Source organism: Cupressus sempervirens, chromosome 2 (assembly GCF_028749045.1).
Source record: "Cupressus sempervirens isolate cs-2001-9-10 chromosome 2, ASM2874904v1, whole genome shotgun sequence".
Classification (NCBI taxonomy): Eukaryota; Viridiplantae; Streptophyta; class Pinopsida; order Cupressales; family Cupressaceae; genus Cupressus; species Cupressus sempervirens.
The window spans coordinates 576,831,980-576,853,424 of NC_143119.1; the positions used below are offsets into that span (position 1 = coordinate 576,831,980).

The window sequence follows — 21,445 nt, forward strand, 5'->3', positions numbered from 1 at the left end:
GACTCCACTTGCCCATTCCCTTGAGGAAAATAGTCTGAGGAATGAGCTAGTGATATGTCGTGTTCATAGCAAAAAAGGGAAATTTCTTTAGATGAAAAATAGGTTGCATTATCTAAAAAACTATCTTTTGAGGAACTCCAAACTTGACAAATATATATTCAAATAAGAACTCACATACCACTTAAGAGTTGGCCTTCTTGGTTGGGATAGCTTCCACCCACTTGGTGAAATAATTAGGTTTTTTTAATATGTATATATGCTTGATACTTGATGGAGGACTCAAAGGTCTAATAAAATCGATACCGCATTGGTGAAAGGGTTCGTCAATCACTACTAGCCTAAGGGGTAAGGTTGCCAGTTGAGGGTGACCAGTGAAAAGTTGACATTTTTCATTTACAAACTTGTAAGCATTTTTAAACATACCTAGCTAGTAGAAGCAATTCCTGAGGATCTTAAAAGCAGTCACTGTAGATGAGAAATGTCCTCCACATACATCTGAATGATATGCTCTCAACAACTTTTCTTGTTCTTCTGCATCTACACATCTCAAAAATGTTCCATCCATCCCTCTCTTATACGAAATACCATTTGAAATCACATATTTTGTAGCCTTCAATATAATATTTTATCTTTCTTTATAGCTCATGTTTGGAGGGCATTCACCATATGTCAAAAAGTATGCTACATTAGAGAACCAGGGGTCTGTTGAACTCACTAATAAAACAATCGGTGTTTCTTTAGTATTGTTAGGAGGTGGATCTTTATTTTTAGCCATCAATTTGCATAAACCTTGTCCTATTACAAAAGAAGTAGGCTTAATGGTTAAATCATCTTCCTAAACCTTAGTTACCTATAAAACTCTTTTATTCACCCCAACTTCTTGTTGAGTTAATACACTCTTTACTGTTGTTTCTAGCACATAGACAATTGAATGGGAATGCAGAATGTAAAACCTGAATTGCTTCAATGCTTTCACCATAGCAAATGCATGTTTCTCCATTTGGGTATAGTTTAATTCATGCTTCTTCAAGGGAATGCTCATGAAAGCAATTGGAGCTTCATTGTCTTGATCATCCTTTTGAGTTAAAATACTAGACAGGGTATGTTTCGAAGCATAGCAGTAAATGATGAATTCTTTTTCAAAATTTGGACTCACTAGCATAGGAGCATTTGAAATAGCTATTTTAATATCTTCAAAAGCTTTCTTTCCCTCTTCCTACCATCTTAAGGGATGTTTTTTGCTCATCACATTCAACATATGTTTCACCTTTTCAGAAAATTCAGGAATGAAACTTCTTAAAAAGTTGATTTGACCAAAGAAGGACTTCAAATGACTTCTGTTGGTAGGTAAAACCAGTCTCTGTATTGCTTTTACTCTTTTTGGGCCAATCCGTATACCATCCTTAGAGACAATATGTTTGAGCAATTTGCCTTCCTCTACAAAGAATACAAACTTTTTAGGATTGAGGGATATATCGTGTTGTTTGCATCGGCTTAGCACCACTTCCAAATCTCTCAAGTGATGTTCCCTCTTTTTGGAGTATACAGTCAAGTCATCAAGATATATTACAATTATTCTATCCCTCAAATCCTTAAAAGAAGAATTCATTCTCTTTGAAAGGTTGCTCTTGTAATGATTAGACCAAATGGCATCTGATTGCAAGCAAAAGTGCCCCATGGAGTGATGAAGGTTGTCTTATGTTGATCCTCTAGTGCAACACTAATTTGATTGTATCTCAAGCACCCATCGAGCATTGACATAATTTCAGACCCAATAACTATTTGCAAAATGTGATCCATAGTGGGAAGTGCATAATTGTCCTTGAGGCTTGCTTGATTCAGATTTCTAAAATCCATACAGATTCTTATTTCACCATTTTTCTTTCTCACAGGAACAATATTCGCTACCCAAGTTGAGTGATGGATTGGATATATTATGCGAGCTTTCAACATCTTTTCAACTTCTTTAAAAATAGCTTTAGATACCTTAGGATTATAATTTCTGAACTTTTGCCTAAAGGTAGTAGCTTCCAACTTTAAGGGTATATGATGCACAAACTCTCCATTTTTGAAGTTCTTTAAGTCTTCATATCCCCAAGCAAAGACATCATGATACTAATCGAGAAGTTCAAACACTTATCCTTCTCTTCTTTGGAGTAGGTCTGACCAATAGAAATCCATATGGGTTTTTCCTCATTCCCAATATTTATTTTGTCATGTTCCTCTTCACTTTTATCGAAATCAATTCTCCTTTTCATGGCGTTGTCATCCTTTCTTCCAAAAAGATGTTCTAAAGCTACTAACCCCTTTGGGATCTGATTACCTTTCAATTGAACAATTTCTCCTGATTTGGTTGATTCTTCTTTAACAGTTTTACCATCATGATTTGATCCTTCAAAGAAAGTTTTAGCAAAATTGCCAACACATTCAATGAAATCTTTCAACTGTGCATCACTATCAAAAACCTGCCAGTGATTCACATTATCTAGGACTCTAGGCCTATAAATCATTTCAATCCTATAGGTATCATTTTTGAACTCTAGGTGTGGTAACAAAAAAGATGCTGAAACAACTAAATAATCAGCTTTAGTGTTTTGAGAGCAAGGCACAAATTCAATAGAAAAAGCTTCAAAAGATTCAATCTCATCCCAAACCAAATTTCTATAGTGTTTTAGCCTATCATTTTTTATAGAAAATTGTTTCCTTACCTATTTTACAATGAGTTCAACATCACCTCTCACCTTTAGTTGCTTCACCCTCTTTGCTTTGGCTTTCTACAAACCTAGGAGTAATGCTTCATATTCTATGGTGTTGTTTGAATTATGAAAATCTAATTTAAAGGAAAAAGGAAATATATCTCCTAAAGGTGAAATCAGAACAACACCTGCACTTGACCCTGAATTTGAGCAACTTCCATCAAACTCTAGAGTCCATAGGGCTTCTTCACAACTTACTTTTTCATTTCCTTCGCATTATCTTTTAGGCAATATAACATCATTTCCAAACTAACACTCCTCATATAGTATCTGAGCTTTAGGGTTGTCCGAAGGCACAACTGTGTATTTATTCTTTAGCTCTAGCTCCAGTTTTATCTTTTTTCTTATCTACTAGGATGTAAGCTCCAAACCAGTCCATCTTAATTTCTCCTCCCATATATTTACAGAAAGTCCTACTGAGTAACATTCCATAACTAGCTGGTATGTCAACTACTAGCATGGTAGGTTTTAGTCTTTTCTCTGGGCAGGCATAGAGGATAGCTTGCACATCTTTCACTTAGCCAAGCAGGGGTACTTGTTTCCTATCCATAGAATAACAACATCCAAAATTTTGAGTAAGATCTAGGCCGAGGGATTTTGCAACAGAACTTGGCATAATATTATTAGATGCTCTAGAGTCAATGATGCAGTTACTAAGTTTCTATCCATTTAATAATAAGGATACATAGAAAGGATTGGGTTCCTCACTTCTATTTCCCTATCAATAACATAGACAGTTGGTTCCCTATAAGGATTATATTCTGTGTATTTTTCATATGTAAAAATAGGTTCACCAAAAGCCTTCGAATTTTTAGTAAACTAGGCATTCGTGGCAGAACCTCCCTTTACATATTGGACTAACTTGTCTAATTACTTAGGATTCAGTCTTAAATATGTGGCTAGAGAAATGGATATAAAAGAAGACTTGTAGAATTCTACAATATCATAGGCTGATGTACCAACTACTAATTCTGCTCTAGATAATACTCTAGGTTCTATATTTTTTATTGAATAAGCTTGTATGTGTTGTTTTCCTTTAGCATTTGACAGGGTCGGGTTGGATCCTGCATAGGGTCTTTGATTTCTTTGACTCATGTTCATTACTATACAAGTAGCGTCTTGGAGTGTCATGAAAGCATCACCTCTCTTTTTCGAATCAGGTTCATATTCAAGAAAATAGGCACCTGCACTTTCGTTTTCTACTTTTTCATTTTCAGGTGATTGTTCTGTTGCAAGAGCATCCTTTACTAATTAAACACAATTTAGCCAATCATTACAAATTCGTCCATCATGATCTGTGGTCATATGAAAAGAACTCATTGTCTCTTTAGGAGCTTCTTCAATTTGCAATCTTGTTTAAGGGGTGGTCAATGTGGGAGCTTTGCTAGAATTTTGAGGTTGTTGATGCCTATGAATGTCCTGATAAGAAGATTGGTAAGGGTTATGGGATTTATTTTACTATCTTTTCATCATTACTATGTCATTCATCAACTTCTACATGATAGGATCCATAGGAGCAGAGGATGAAGCAGTTCCAGATGTTTGGACTTCTCTTCTACATTTGCCAGTGGTGATAAGTGCATCTTCTAATTGAATAGCTAGCCTTTGGGCAATAGCTACATCAACAATTGCGTCTTTAATGAGGTGAAAACTTACATTTGGAGGAACAACATTGACAAAGAATATCTTCTAATTTTCTTCATTAGGTCTAGATGCTACAAGAATTCTTTGAATTAACCTATTGAATTTTGCAACAAATTCTCTCATAAGTTCGTGCATTTCCTTTTTCATTTGAATAAGCTGGAGTAATATGGAGCACTCATTTTTCAAGAGCTTTGAATCTATTTTTGAATGCAATTTTCATATCATTCCAACTAGTGATGGAATGTTGGGGTAGGTGATTGAACCAATCAGTAGCGGCATCAGTTAGTGTTCAAACAAATAGTCTAACAACAATTTCTTGAGTAGGGACACTTATAATACCACAAGTTGTATGGAAGGCACTCAAATGATCCTTTGTTGAAACCTTACCATCTCCACTAAATTTAGGTAGAATTTTAGTGGCACCTTTAGGTAATGCCATGAGATTTACACCTAGGTTCAATAGCCCTATATTCTGCCCCAACTATTGATTGAAAACCATGTTTGGTAGTATAACTTGTAGAGGTTGGATATTTAAATGAGAAGGAACAAGAGATTTTAATGGGAGTAAAGATTGCACTAATGGTGAGAAAGGGGAATGTTTTGGTGGAGAACCGGGACTGCTATTGGACTTAGTCTTCTTCTTTTTGGGGTTGTTGAAATCCTACAAGAAACTCAAATTCTTTAGTGGTTCAAAGTTTTCATCTAGGATTCCCTTATCTCTTTCTCCTCTTATATATCTCCTAGTAGCCAAATCTATTTCTCACCTCTTCACTCAAGGTCTTGCAAGTGCTTGAGCAAATATATTAACCACTACCTCTTCTTGAACTTCTGGTACACCTCTCAATAGTTCAACTCACTCTTCTTCTCTTTCTAGAACATTCAACACTTGTTGAAACTATTGATTATTTTGACGCAATATCCAGGCGGTTGAAGTTAAATTTGAGATTATATCTTCCTATGTATCTTCAAATCTAAGATTAGGCTACAACATAGGGAACACATCATTATGTGGGAGAACCATTGTAATTCATTATTTTTTCAAAAACAAGGTTCTTTGTCACAGGGAATCTCCCCAGCAGAGTCGCCAAAAATTTGTTGGTGAACAGATTGTCTTTCTAATTATATAATAATAAATTCACTCTATGCCCAAGATTTAGAAAATACAACAATGTTCACAATAGTTGATAAAACTTCATATTATTTGTTTTCTCTCTGTATTTATAGGTACAACTTCCTTTATGAGATTTAACAATGAATCCAAAGACCAATTTTGCACTTTTACCTAAAAGTACATAATGTGCTCTCACATACTCTTAGGTAATGAGGTGAAGATTCATTCATACAACAAAAGTTGAAAAGCTCATAGTCTTTTCATTAAAGATCACTTGTTCGAAATAGATTAAATACTACAGTAACTTCAAAACTATCATTCAAGAAAATCAATAGGAATAAATTGTGGGAAAACAACAATAGATGTACATACACCAAATCATATGTCCACAAAGTAACAATGATTGAACGCTTTAAAAATCAAATTTCAAAGCACGATCAAAAGATGATATATATATCAACTTCTTTCTAGACACAATCATTCAAAAGAGCAAATATATATACTATTTGTCTATAACTGTTCAAAAATATCCTATCTTAATAGTGTATTAAATTTGGATTCTAATTCTAACCCTTAATTAGTTTAATGCCCCAACATTTATAGTTTTTTACATAATCTGAAAGGTCTCCATTAAAGCCCAACCATTTCAGCTGAAACAATTATGATAAAACAAAGTAAAAATATATATTTTAAAATGGTCACAAAAGGACGCAACCAGAAGTAACTATCTCGATCAAACCTCGTCACTGGCCTTTTCCTCCTTGCCTATAGTTTATCTCACAAACTTCCATGTCCTAAAGGTGTTCATAAATTATTGCATTACGTGGGAATGAGGGTTCTTCAAACTCAACAACTTAGCTCTATAGGAGTCCTTTTGTCATTTGAATTCTTTGATCTTCAAACCTTGCCTTGGCATGAGGTTTTTGTTTAGATATAACATGGATTCAATATTTTCTAGTGTGGTGAAATCACTAGTAGTAGGCATTTCATTGTCTTTAATCTTTGCAATAGCATCATTGAAGCTTTTTGTTAACACTTCGAAATCCATTTTACCATCATCAAATTGTAGAATTCTTGTAGGACTCATTATGTTCGTATCTTTAGCAAGTTCTTCATGCATCCCAACAATCTTGCTTTCAATGGCTTGCATTTCTTTAATAGCTTCCTTGTAGATTGACTCTTTCTAGCTCATATTATGTTTCATAATGAATAACACACAATAATCTAGAGTCTTCATAGGGTTCTCACCTGGGAATTTGAGCACTCCATATTTTTCAACCTAAGTCACTTGGAACACAACATCCTAACATCAACTCTATTTAGTTTCCCATCCTGGAGTAAGGGTTTTAATTTCACCTAAGAGTGTTTTCCTTTCAACATACACAGTGGTAAAATATAGGATGAATTTGTTGCCTTCCTTAACGATGGAATTCACCCAATCTTGCATTGTACTTGAAATCAACTTCCCCTTTTGCATCTATTTGACCAATTGTTGACTGTTTGCAAAATTAGGATTAAAAGATTTAGGATTCTGGACAACTGGTAGGGCCTTGAGATTCATCAGCAAGTCTATATAAGTGGCCATGGTTACAACTAAGGCTTTGAGTTTCTTTCTTCTCCCTGCTATCCTTTTCTGACTATGTTAACATATGATCAGCAGAAAACTTGAAGAAATGATTGCTTGTGCTTCTGTTGATGGTTCCTAGTTCAACTGAAGTAACCTTGAAGCCTTCACTATCAATTTCTTGAGATTCAATTTTCTGCTTATACGTGGCCACTTCAGCTGTTATTTTTCCAGTTATTGGATCTTTCATTAAATTGGCATCAATTTTTAGCTTCTTAACCTTCGAACCATGAGCAAGATACTTGGTTACAATATGTTTCATAGGTGTTGATACTGGCTACAAATTCCTTTTCTTACTGACCGAGTTAGATAACCAGGATGGAACAATGGGGTTAGTAGAGATTGCCTGAGTATCCCTGGTAAGGGTCATGAACTTAGGTTGATCCAATTTAGGAGCTTCAATGAATTGCACATCACCATTGGGATTGTCTAAGAAACTAAGACCATCACCTGAATCATGTCCTTGGGTCAACATCTTTTCCTTCTAAACTTCTTGCTGCATCAGAGCTTCAAACTTGGTTTTAGATCTAGTCCAAGGAGTTGTGTTCTGTATATGAGTTGGTAACCTTTTCTGCCTATCGGGGGCACCACCTGCAATAGGAGATGAAACTTGGATGTCAGAGGTTAATGGTTTAGAAAAAGCAACCATCTTTGGAGATGGTTCATTGATTACTTTCATGCTCTGCCTCAACCAATTATCTGTATGGGTGAGGATAGATCTAGTTTCTAGATTTATGTCATCTTCTTTTTCCTAGTTCCAATCTACCTCTAGTAGTTTTGACTCACTGGCCTCCTCCCAACTTGGTTCAACAATGTCTGAACCATCTTCAATTATTCCTTCAAGTTGAAATTTCAGTTTTAGGGAATTAATCTGTTGCAGTGTCAATCTTGAATAATCTCTTTTGAATACTTCTTCATCTTTATAGTCCTGCCATAAGTCTTCTAAATATGGAGTTGTGGATGAATCACCCTTAAGACCAAGAACTTGAGCCGCAAATCTTTTACTATCAAAATTTCTTCTACCTTGGTAAGACCCAAAACTAAAACCAAGTAGATTACTTCCTATACTGGAGGCATTGATCATGCTGCTATAATCCAAAGAACTGAGTTTGATAGGGAACACTAACTCCTACTTCTCTTGAGCTAAGTTGTCTTTAATAACAGAAAATAATTGCCTATAGATTTTAACTAAAACAAAACAATCTAGTGCATATTGTGGTAGCTTCATTGGCTCATCCTCGAACCCACCTACCCTCAAATAGGTGAATTTGAGAAATTGTATGAAATAGCTTCCATAATGTTGAATCAATTTCTGGGCTTCTAAGGACAATCTGGGCATGGGTGCCTTCTTCAAAGCTAGATGCATACTTTCTATCAATACATCATGTACTTTTCTAAAATTTTCCAACACTTTGTCTTTTTGAAGCAAGGGACAATATTGATAAACTATTATCTCCTCACTCCAAACTTCAATGCAGTATGTTAGATAAGAGGCCATATAGAAATTTTCTTTAGACTCCTTGGCATGTTTAAGTTGTGTTCTTAATGAGCTAGCAATTATTTCAGCCCAATCCATCCATTGTTCCCCTTTTAAAATAATTTCTACATAATGGAACATCCAGTCTTCGAAAAGGAAGATGTTGGCTAAACCCTTAACTCAGTGCAGCAGCACTACAAGGTCATGAATATGAGGTTTTAGATGATCCTTGGTAACTATCTTGGGTAGCCTTGAACCTCTGCCATAATTAATTTCAGTCCATTTCCTAGCTAGGATATTACGGTATTTGCTTGGGGTTTCTCGGTATTCGATTAGGGATTGAATGGGAAAAAATGCAACAAATGTGCTTTTTGGTAGATGTAACACTGAGACAATGGTTTCTCTGGAGATTGATAGCACACATTCCCCATCTTTGTGTAGGATACTCTTACTCCTTACATCACAATGATCAATACAGAGTTGAAGCAACTCGAGACTTAACAAGGTAGGGGGGAATGCTATAGCTTCAACGAAACCACTAGTCAAAATCTCCATACAACCATTTAGTTCATCAGCTCGCTCAAGGAAATTTGTTTGCAACTTTTCCAACCTAACACCTTCTAAATTGGTATCACATATAATAGGCCTCTTGCATTCCAAACTTGAAACATTCCCAAAGAAATGTAACACAGATTTCATCTTAAACAAGTAAAGCAAGGCTCAAACTAATTCTATCTTGAAATGCACATAGACTGTATAACAAAAAGAAGGTTTTCTATGTTCTCACCTATGACCTATCGAGAAAACAATTTCCCTTTTCCTCTTTCCTTAATAGCTTCTCCTTCAAACTCTTTATTTTTTGCACAATAAACAAAAAAGGGAAACCTATGCTCTTTTGAAAGAGAAAGGGAACATACATGCAAAAGTACAACCTCATAATGAGGTATTCATGACAAATGATTTGTATCTAGGTTCACACATTCAAACCTTCTAACATGACCTTTTTATTAAATAACTTCCCTTTATGATTGTACTAACAATGATTAGCATCATCTGACACTCAATCTTATTTTTGGGTGAAAGATCTCCCATCTTTGATCATGATGACAATTTTTCATGCTTAGAATTAAGGCACCTCTTGTTTTAGTTATTATCTCTTGATGTGGCAATTCATGCCTCATGAAATGGCGGCCCTTTTACAAAACACGATCCACTTTTGTCAAGAGCCTTAATTGTAGAACGACTTTGAACTACTTTGAACCAAGATTCAAAGAGGTTTAAAGTGGTTCACAAGACCATTCCGCTATTTTAGTGTGTATTACCTGCAAGAAAAGTGTCAGTATAAAATCCCTTCGGTTAAACTACTTTGAACTAAGGTTCAAAGGGGTTCAAAGAGGTTCAAGTAAACAAAATATGATAGGAAGCTTTGGGGGAACTTTGTAGAATACTTTCGATGACTACAGGAACACAGAATGATGAAAGAATGCTTCAACAACTGGATGGGCAAAGTTTAGGAAATTTTTTAAATATGGTGACTCACAATGTGGCTAACACTATCCCATCTCCTGCTCTCCCTATCTCTTGTTTCATTACCTTTATACATTATTTAGATGCACTTCATAACTATTTTCTTTTCTTATCATTTTTCTACGGTGACATGAAATTCAAGTTGAATGTACTATTCCTAGAGTTGATGGATCATCAACATCATCATATGTTGGTTAAGGACCAATGCAGGGAGGGATACACTACCATCAAGAGGTGAATTAGGACCTGTTAACATCCAGGCATGGTAGTTAGTAAGTGTTACTTTTTTTGACCGTCATGTTGAAGCTACTATATGTTATATTCAATTGTAAGGCTTCACACACATATAACATCTTTTAGCTTTGCATAATAATTAGGACCTTTTGCAACACTTGAAAGCTCTTTTCTCATGGTAATAGAGACAATTATTTTTTGTCCAAAGTTTTCGATTGAGGCTACTGATAAAATATAGATTTCAATAATGTTCATGAAATAAATTGTGGAAGATGGATATCTAGAACATTGAGATTTGCACAAGATTTAGACATAAAGTTTGGATTTGGACAATTTGGCAGTGAGAATTCTAGTTTTTGCTCTGGATGAACAGGGATTTCGGGGTGCAATTTTTCTCTTGTGCAGTGAAATCCACTGACTTGTCCATCAAAATGATAAATATATTCTACTTATTTGGAAAACTATTGACAAGATGCTAAGAGAATGGATCACAAACAACAGTTGGAAAGGAAAACAATAGTTGGAATGGAATTGAAGGGAGTGAAGAGCATGGGAAGTGGGATATAGGCTAGGCCATGTATATATGTTTTTTTGATATTTATAAATTGTGTATGAACATGTTTACATGGTGTGTGGCCTAGAGTCAAAATATATTGTAAATGAATAAATGAATGTCATAGAATGGGTGTATTGTATAGATGGGCCACAGGTTGTGTTGGTGTTGCAACTTAGTACTGATAAGAAGTTATCCCAAACAGATTGGTACCAAAAATTGCACTAGTCAAATGCGACAATGGTTACCATGTTTTTAGGTGTAATTGATGGTGTTTTAGCACAGGTTTTTTGTGGTTTCAAGGGGTACACAGACTTTTTCTACACAATTTTCTTTCAAGCCTAGATGGTTTGGGAGGCTTTTAAATGGTACATTGAACTAACAAGAAAATAGTGGTCTAGCTTAAGGTTAGAATTATTTAACATAGACCAAATATGGGAGTGCTTTATGGCATTGATATGAATTAATGACTATTTTTCAGTCTAAATTGGGTGCTTTATAACCACCCATTTGATGGTTTGTTTCCAATTTGCCCAGTAAATTTTTTGCATATTGATTTTTATAAGAAGAGATTTTATCTAAAATGGGTTAGTTGCCTAATACTTGTACAAATAAACAAACAAATTAAGTAAATAAGAAATTAAAAAATAAATCCATTGTTAGAGCTAAGAAGAATCATAGGACATCGAACAAATGAATCAGAGGCTTCAACTATGAATTTAAGAACTAAGAAATTAATTTAAATTGCCTAAATCTAAAAGAAACAAAAATGCATTAAATTTCTAAAAGGTGCTATCCATAGCTAGGGCCTCACCGGGGACAAAAATAGAGCTTGTGAAAAATCATCAAAAAAATTGTCGATCATCTACTCTTATTGGTTTTCCTATAATCATTTTCCAATTTTCTTTCACATAGTTTCAAATTTCAAAAATGTTCTCTTTGCATAATGAATTTTAGATCTCTGTCTTTAACTAAAAGCCAATAATAGAAAGGCCAAAACCAGGAAATGAGGCATTCAAATCATCTACAAACAAATGATTACAATACTATTTTTAACATAACATCTACTAATGATTTCAAACATTTCACCTTTTTAAAAATGTGAAAAATCCACTTTAACACTCCATAATAAGATTAAATTTCTCCAATCCCCTGAAAATGTGTGAATATCTCCTTCTCTTAAACCCAAAATGAAGTCCAAAGTCACAGATAAATGAAAAAATAGCCATTCAAATGCAGGGGCAATAATACTTCAAATGCAGGGGCAATGACACCAAAAACTTTTTTAACACACCAAGATTTTCCTTATTTTTTCTACTATAGCTTTTCAAATATTTATGTTCTACTATAACAGTTGAAATTTAGTATTAAATTATAACAGTTGAGATTTTAACATTAAACTTCTTAATATAATTTTGTTTTCCTTTCAATATTTTATTAGTCCCTAAAGTAGGGAACTAATGTTTTCTTTTGACCCCCCTCTCTAATTAAGTTTTTCTAGCATGCATCATTTTTCAAAAGTTTAAGACTATATATTTTTTAATTCATTTATCTGAACAATTTTTTTTCTTGATTGGTAGAAGACTATTTTCCTCGGCTTAATTTCTATTTTTCGAATCGAAAAATATAAAGACGATTAGTACATAGATAATATTTTTGTCAAATTTGATTTGGTTCTTTAACCACATGTCCATTAAAGCACTGAGCAAATTAAAGTACACCGACCTAATGAGGGTAGCTGCCACTTTGCAAGTCTTCATCTGTGAGCACACATTGACAGTGGTTAGAATGAAATGTGTTTCAGGGGAGTCCAAATTTCATTTTTCGTGAACCGTCATGCTGTTGAAGAATATTTAAAGGCTATATTCACACACTAGTAGGCAATCCTTGGTTTCACGTCCCTCTTCATTACTAGGTAATTTTATTTTTAACATATCTGCACTAATTCTATACTCAACACCACAGTGATGAGGTAAATTAATATTAAAATATATTCCAATATTACCATGTTCCCATTTTCGCTGGAAATAATCATTTATTTGAATCACATATTTTAATTGTAAATTTATTTGTGCTAAATCATAAAATAAATTATGTTAATTAAAATAAATATTAATTTCTAGAGTTTAGAGATTTTCAGATTTATTTCTTTAAATTTTTTATAGGTTAGAAATTGTTTTTTTCAAAATATAGTTAAAAATATCACATTTCAAAAAATAAGAAATTAATTTCTTAAGTTTAGAGATTCTTAATTTTAAAATTTTGCTTTCAATTTAAAATATTCCAAGAATAGATAAATGATTTATGTAAATATTTTTAAAAATACAATATATTGTAAAAAATTAACAAATTTAATTGATGATGTAACTTTTTATACTAAAAAATAAAATTTCAGTTAAATAGTTTAACGAAAATTTCAAGTAATTCTTATTTTTGTATTACATTGTCATTGATACTTTTTTTAAAAAGTTTTGTGATTGTTATATTATAACCAATCTCCACTTGATATATATTACAATTCTCTTCTGATTTCTTGACATATATTAAATATCACTTATAGACATTAATATTACTTTGAAATAAAAAATGTAAGAGGGGAAAAGAAGAAAAGCAAAGGCACAAAGTCATTTTGAAATCTTGTAACACTAAGTTTCCACATAACCATTTCAAGAAGATACCCCAAAAGTCTAAAAGGCAGGGACTCAAGCTCGCAAAGAGCTCTTGTTTTAAATAAATTTAGTTTATCTATTTTATAAATTTAATTTGAAATAAAATTTTCTTAATTATAAAAATCTTGCATTACTATCTTCATTTATTATTATCTATAAAAGCATTACAATATTGTTTTGTCAAGGTTTCTTCAATGAGATTATATTCTTTATTTGATTGGATTCAATTTTAAATGGACTATAAGTTTGATTTTTATACACAACTAACCACAATAAAGGCAGGAACTTTGGCACTTGCGCCTCTTGTTTAGGCTCGGAATTATAGTTTTCAACTTACAATTTGGTATTTGTTGTTGTTTCTTTTGTCCTCCCAATTCCAAAAATTCTCATTTATACCATGGTTGTGACAAAAAATTTTATTAAACATAAATTTCAAATTCTATTTTCATTTTTTTAATTTGTTCTCTCCATTTATCCAAGTAATCTTTTAATTTTCCTACTCTAAAATATCACTTGAAGGAATGATGACACTTTGCAAGCATGTACCAATTCACTAAAAATAGGACTTGGGGGATTGATGACACTTTGCAAGCACATGTCTCTTCTAGGTTTCTTGGCGTGGTACAAGATTCCAAATGTGTCATTGAATGAGGATTCCATTTTGCATCCACTCCATACCCATAAGTTCCTTCTAAAATCTTGTTAATCATTCTTTACATTATAAAATGCTCATCGTTATATTATGTAACAAAGCTCCATAGCTCAATCAAACCCTAAAGTCTTGCATCTTCTATGTCTTAATTTGTGGATCTCAGTTTGGTGCAGGCAGATTGGATGTTAGTAAGGGACGTGGAATTTGTTTTTATGTCTCTTAGCATACATTTGCTTGAATGTTTTAAAAACCATTTTTTAGAATCCATATTTTGCGAAGAAAATAATTCTTTAATGGTTGTTTGTACACATTTAAAAGCTTCCATTTTAGCACCAACCAACGAGGAATGTTAGGAAGCATTGTGGAATCTAGATTTGAACCCTTTAATTGCATTTTCCTGAGATTTCAAAGGATTTATATTTTGGACTACTTCTTGCTCGTGAGGAGTTCGTAGCTATTGTTATTCCTTTTTCTTAGTTATTTTGTTGTTTTGCTTTCACATTCTTGCTGCAGACGTCGTTTGGTGCTCCCTCTGCTGGCATTTGTTAGGAATTGACAGATCCAGAACAATTTAAGAATAAATAGTTAAATGCATAAACAAAAGGAGAAAACCATAAGAACAACACATAGATTTAACGTGGTTCACCCAAAACCTGGGCTACGTCCACCTACACAGCCGTTCAACCTTTCTTATTATCCAGTGATTACAGTACAAACCCTTACAACTCAATACCGCTAAAAGAACAACCTATCTCATTATACATTGCATTTTTTTTGATACCTAACCCTAAGCTATCTTATATGATATATCCCGCTTTAGGGCTACAATAAGCCTAACTAAATAAGGCACAATAAAATAGGAGTGGAATTTTTTTTTGGGCAATGCCTTGAACCCCAAAGAATTATGAAGTATGTATAGTACTTCTCTGATCAGTCACCAAAAACTAACAACATTTGTCCTTTGCACTATTTCCAATCCCTTAGACCCTCGTTGGTCTCTTGTTGAACATTAATAAATTTATCTTATCTTAAATCTATTTTGCTCCATATTGTGTAACCAAAGAGGCTTCATGAGACATATTCCTTGAAGTTGCTCAAAATATGGTTCACAAAGCTTGCATCTTGGCCCTTCTCTGTCTACATTCATTTGTTGGAAAATTTTGTTTTGGAATTCGTTGATTCTACTTTATCCCCCATTAAAGGTCTTATTGCCTGAGAGGTAAGTGCACATTATGGGTTTCTAGGTATGTTAGATGTTCTCTCATGATTGCACTTAATTTGTTTGGTTTTTCTGTATATATCTTAATTTTTCTTTTGGTAATAATAATTCCATGAATTTTATTTCTTATATGCAATTGAGAATCTTTGTGAATATAGACATTTGCTTCTTCATATATGTAATTTCATTGTAAATATGAGCCACTATTGATCTTCCTAAGCTTACTTCAATACTGAAGTTTAGATAATCTTCCAATGTGGATTTTTTTTTTGTTTTGTATAATTTCTTGTAAAGTTTTACTTTTGTATTTCTATGCTATATCTAAAAGCTTGAAATTGGGATTTTATAGTTTCTTGTGTAATCTAATGTGATGATGATACAGTGATCTATTTACTAGATATGTGGTATATAATAGAGTGAAATATATTTCTAGGATTTCTTTATTGCTATGCCTTTTCCATTGCATTTAGATACCTTTGACAATGATGTATTATCTCCATTGTGTGAAAAACTTTTTCTAATGTTTCTTAGGAAATAGATTTCATGCGAAGAGTTAATAGATGGACAAGTGTTGCTAGACATGTAAGGCATTGCATGGCAGCAATTTCATAGCTTCAAAAATGCACAAGGATCCTCTGAAAATCAAGAAGCAGCCTGCTTGTTCATTATATGTGTTGTTCAATTAAGTTGTTTTGCACAAGGGAGAAAGATTAAGGCTCTAGTTGACAAGGAGCTGCTTGTTTTGACGTATCACAATGGTCCTCTACTTTCCATGACCCCCATTGATGTTCATGTCGTCAAGTATGGAAAATTAATCCTCGTTCAACAATCTTTTGTGGCAGATTATTTGCAGTCTTTGGGAGCACATTTTCTTGGAAAGGTTAAAATGTCGTCGGTTAATTCGTGATGGAAGACTACCAAAAAGTACCAAATGGCTACCTCTGGCTCAAATGAGGCTGTTGTAAGCATTGAAATGCTTGGGAAGCGGATGATTGACGAATCTCATTCCCCCAGGAAGTCATTAAAGAGATCTAACAACATCTCTAGTTGAAGGTTCTATTAAATTCAGAGCTCTACCTCCTCCAGAGAAGGACAATGTAGTGTATTTGGTGCTTATTGTAGAGGATATTCTTGTTGAGGGTTTCTCCATGAATTCATGTGGCTATGATGCCAATGTTTTACCATCCTCTATCAATGGAAAACAAATTCTTTCATATGCATGGGTTGGGAACTCTGTTATTCAATGCCCTGGTCAATGTGCTTGGCCTTTTCATCATCTTCTATATGACTATGGTCCTCAATCTCCTCCCTTGATTGCTCCCATTGTGATGTTGGTATTGATGGAATTGTCATCAACATTGCCACTGTTTTGGCTAGATCTGTGACAAATCCATTCAATATTGGTTACTTTCAAGGCAATGCTAATGTTCCATTAGAGCCCGTTTTAGCTTGTCTAGTTCAGACAACTCTCTTGGAATTTCAGATACTTCAATTTGTGGAGGAATGGAAAGAGTACTAAAATAATTATGATTGAGGTCTAAGCACTCCAAATGGAAAGAACAAGTTTATTTCTTACATAAACATGGTTAGCCATTGTGCCTTTGAGGTTGTGATAGTGAAGAAGTTTCCAAAAATTAATTTCTAGTAATTTTTGCTATCGATAAATCTATTTTACCTTTGAGAAAATGGAGAGCAGTCAATAAAAAATAAAAAATAAATATAAAAAAATTAATTAAAAAATAAATCAGTTTTAAAACATTGGCAATAGACTGATTTTGGTTATAAAAAGTAATTAGAGACTACTATGGGGAACATTAATTCCACGTAGGGACTATAATAATAATTAGTTCCACGTAGGGACTATAATAATAACTAGCAATCACACCTTAGTGTGCAATAGTTATGCCATATAGATATGGAAGATCATTTAGGGTCTGTTTGGTTCCTAGAAGATGACAGGAATTGGATTTTTCAAAATCCATATTTGAATTTTTTTGCATTTGTTACAAAATTGGCAAAATGGAATTAGCATACTGGACTTCCAATTTTGCCTCAAAACCAGGTTTTCCAACTTCCTACTAGCAAGTAGGAATTGAAAATCAAAACCTGGTTATGTTTTTTAAGGAGTGTAAAAACAATAGATTGGACTACTTTTTGAAATTTTCCTTCAACTCCAAGCTTACACATAAAAATGTGTCTTCAGTATGCATCTTCCAACTGAAACAAACGATTCAAGTAAAATCTCAAAAATTAGAATGAAGATTTGCAAAACCTTGATTTGGCTAAACCAAGGTTTGTAGAAATCTCGATTTTTTAAATTACATGAATCAAATGGACCCTTAAGTATCTCTCTCTCTCTCTCTCTCTCTCTCTCTCTCTCTCTCTCTCTCTCTCTCTCTCTCTCTCTCTCCATCTTTCCCTGTTAATCCATTTCTATCTCTCTATTTATTTTTCTCCCATCCCCACACTCTATATTCATCTTTATCTCTATCTTCTTCTCCCCATCCATATCTAGACACATCTCTGTCCCTCTCTCTCTAACCTTCCACTCTTTCCATAAGCCCTCTCTATATTATGAAATATCTCCATATTCTCTCTTTATCACTCTTTTCTTCTCTCCATATCTCTCTTTTATATCCATTCATATTCTTATGTAACAAACATGCATTTATTGTAAATGTCATTGCTACACCATAAAATATGAAGAATGGTAGTATCTTGGGTAAAATTTGCTTCTTTATCTCTTCTTTATCTATACTAGAGAGGGCATCCTTAAAACTATTTGTGATGTGTTGACTAGATTGGACACTCTACAAATATGTTTGACCTAAATTGCATAATAGCGAGTAGCCTCAATTCATAACTCGACTTCATCTATGTTGTGTGTATAATGTTGAAAGAAAGATAGAGAGTGTGTACTTGTGAATATATGTAACATTTATGTTAACATGGATACACAAAATTTAAAATAACAAGAAATAAAAAATAAACATTTAAAAAATAGTGTCAAATCATAGATTTTTTAAAATAAAAGACACAAAACACAAGAAAATTATATTTAAATTTTTTTGGGATAAAATTTTATAAATATTTTTATTAAAAATATATATATTTGTATTTGTAAATAATAATTTAATAATTATATTACATAATATTATTTTAAATTTTGTTTTATGTGTACTTATTCTTAAAATTATTAAAAATTACTATGTTAAAATAAATTAAATAAATGTATTTTAAAAAGATATGACAATTATTTTTTAAATTTGTATTCAAATAAAATTATATGTATAATATATAAAAAAATTAGTCAATTGATGTATTTGAAAACTTTCTATTGATCCAAATAGATTTATTAATATATTTATTAAACTATTATTTATTAAAAAAATATATATATATATTTAAAACAAATATATCTTAAAAAAGAAATAAAGAAACATTGAGCATCTCTGCTGAATAATCAATTATTCTTGTTAGAGGTGAGTCAGACTTATTCAGAAAAAGAAAAGAGGATCGAAAACGTAAGCGGCAAAATATCTCCCTGAGTTATGCGGTCAACTCATTAAGGAAAAGGAGGAAAACATTTTAATGGCTGGGATACTTTCCCATGCTTCTAAGCAGCTCGACACCGTTGATTGAAACTTTTAGCCTCGCCTCTTTCATATGGAAACGCCTACGGCGTAATAAAAAGTAGGAAAAAAGCATCCTAAGTACACAAGAGGAGTAATAATTTCTCAATATTACTTTATTTTCCCATATTGTGATGAATAAAAAATTTAGGGCTATATAATGACAAACATGAATGGATAACTAAGAAAAGTGTAAGCATTGAGAATGGAAACATGGCTCTGATACTGTTACAAGTCCTCAAACAAAATTAGGTTCGCGAGCCACTGATCTCACTCTTCGAATCAGGTTTTTAAGCATTCATCTATGTTTGCAATTTTAAATTTTTGTTTAAATATGTAAAATTTGACATTTATTTTAGTCATTTTACTTATAATTATTCATGTCTCATCTTTAACTATTCTTTTGTTGGAATGTATTCCATGTTAGCTTGTTGGAAATATTACAATTTTTATTAAAAAATTATTTTAAATTTTTTAGCCGATAGACTATATGTGGAAACTATTAAAATTATTTCTTCTGCCAGAATTTTGTTAGCCTTTTGCCTTTATTATTTTTCGAACAAATTTTTTCGAGCAAATTTTATATTTCTAGTTGATCGCATGTCATTATTAAGTGCAGATTTTTAACTCGCATAATGATCTTACCTATTGTTTTAATTGCAGTTTTCTTTGAGTTTACTAATACTTCTCAATCACATGCAAAAGATACAATGGAAAAAGTGTTGTTGACTATGTAATATGCTCGCAAGAATATGTCGCAAAGATAATTAACTTTGAGATAGAGGACTGCCCCATGGAGCTAAAATCTGATCATAACCCCATTTTGATAAGGGTGGCCACTCACTTTAAAGATCAACATATTGTCCCAAAACCTTTACAAAAGAGGAAGAGGATTCCGATTGGCAAAGTTTTAATGACACAAGAAAACCATGCTACTTTCCAAAACTCTCTTTTACGGCTGTCTAGAGTTCTGGAAAACCATCCCGAGTCTGATAAACAACATTTCATGGACAAGGATAATCTTGTTCTTACTATCATTAAAGCATTGGAGGAGTGTAAAAGATCTAAGGCCACTAGAGAAGCCAAGAACACTTTTTCGGTTAATCCGTGGTTTGATGAAGAATGCAAAACAACAAAAAGAAATTGGAAAAAGAACATAAATAAAGAAAGTAGAAAGGAGTATGATCAGCTGATTAAAAAGAAAAAAAGAGAGTATGTAAATAAGAGAAGAATCGAGTTGATTAATCTTGGTAAAAACAACCCTAGAAAGTTTTAGAAAGAATTTCAATAGAGAAAAACTCAGTTAGAGAACAACATAACAGGAACCAAATGGCTGGAATATGCCAAGACTCTCTACAAGTGTGATCTAGGAGAACGTAGAACCATGGAAACAGGGCCTACAAGGGAGTTATTCAGCGAAAATGATATTATCCAAGGCATAAGGATGTTAGCTGTCGGTAAAGCGCAAGATATAGATGGGCTTCAAGCTGAATATTTAAAATGGGGTGTTGAAACTCTCACACCACACATCACTAAAATTTTCAGCAGTGTCAATAGAGAAGGTTTCCCTGTAAAATGGACAACAAGTGTGGTGATCCCACTCCACAAAAGTGGAGATATAAATAATCCTTCTAATTACCGAACCATCATGATCAATCCACTTTTTGGCAAGTTATTTGGCAGCTTGATAGAACAAAAAATCAGCAACTGGGCTGAAAAAGAAGGCAAACGGGCAATAGGGCAAGCAGGCTTTAGACCGAAGCACTCTACTATAGATCATGGCATCACTCTTAGATACTTGATTGAGAAAGTTTGGGACACTCCAGGAAACGAGGCTTTTTGTTGTTTCGTGGACTTTAAAAAAGCATTCGAGACAATGCCACGTAATAAATTATGGGATAGAATGGAAGAGTTGGAAGTTCCTAAAGAACTTAGGTCAGCAGTTTACAGATTATATGAGCAGGTCAAAGCTAAAATCAGAACGACAGAAGGGCTATCAGAAAACTTTGACAGCAACATCAGGGTTAAGCAAGGGTGTCCGCTATCTCCAACTTTATTCGGGCTCTACATTGACAAATTAGAAGAGTGGATAAACAAGACCAATGGTGAGGGAATGCAGCTAGCTCACTTTGTGATAAGATTGCTCTTATATGCAGATGATCTCATAATTCTTGCTAGAATAGCTAAAGGTTTGAAAGAGCACTTGACAACACTAGAAAATTTTTGTCATGAAGTTGGAATGCAAGTTAACACTAGTAAAACCAAAATTATGATCTTCTCGTTGAAGAAGAATAGGGGCATACAAGACGAGTTTCTATTGGAAAATAGCCCACTTGAGATTGTGGAA

At 33.3% G+C, this 21,445-nt stretch overlaps 1 pseudogene; it reads left to right on the forward strand.

Annotated features, from left to right (window-relative positions):
• LOC149574742 (protein EXORDIUM-like 2) overlaps window positions 1-16,985 on the forward strand; it is a 30,332-nt pseudogene extending 13,347 nt beyond the window's left edge.
• The last annotated feature ends 4,460 nt before the right edge of the window (window positions 16,986-21,445 follow it).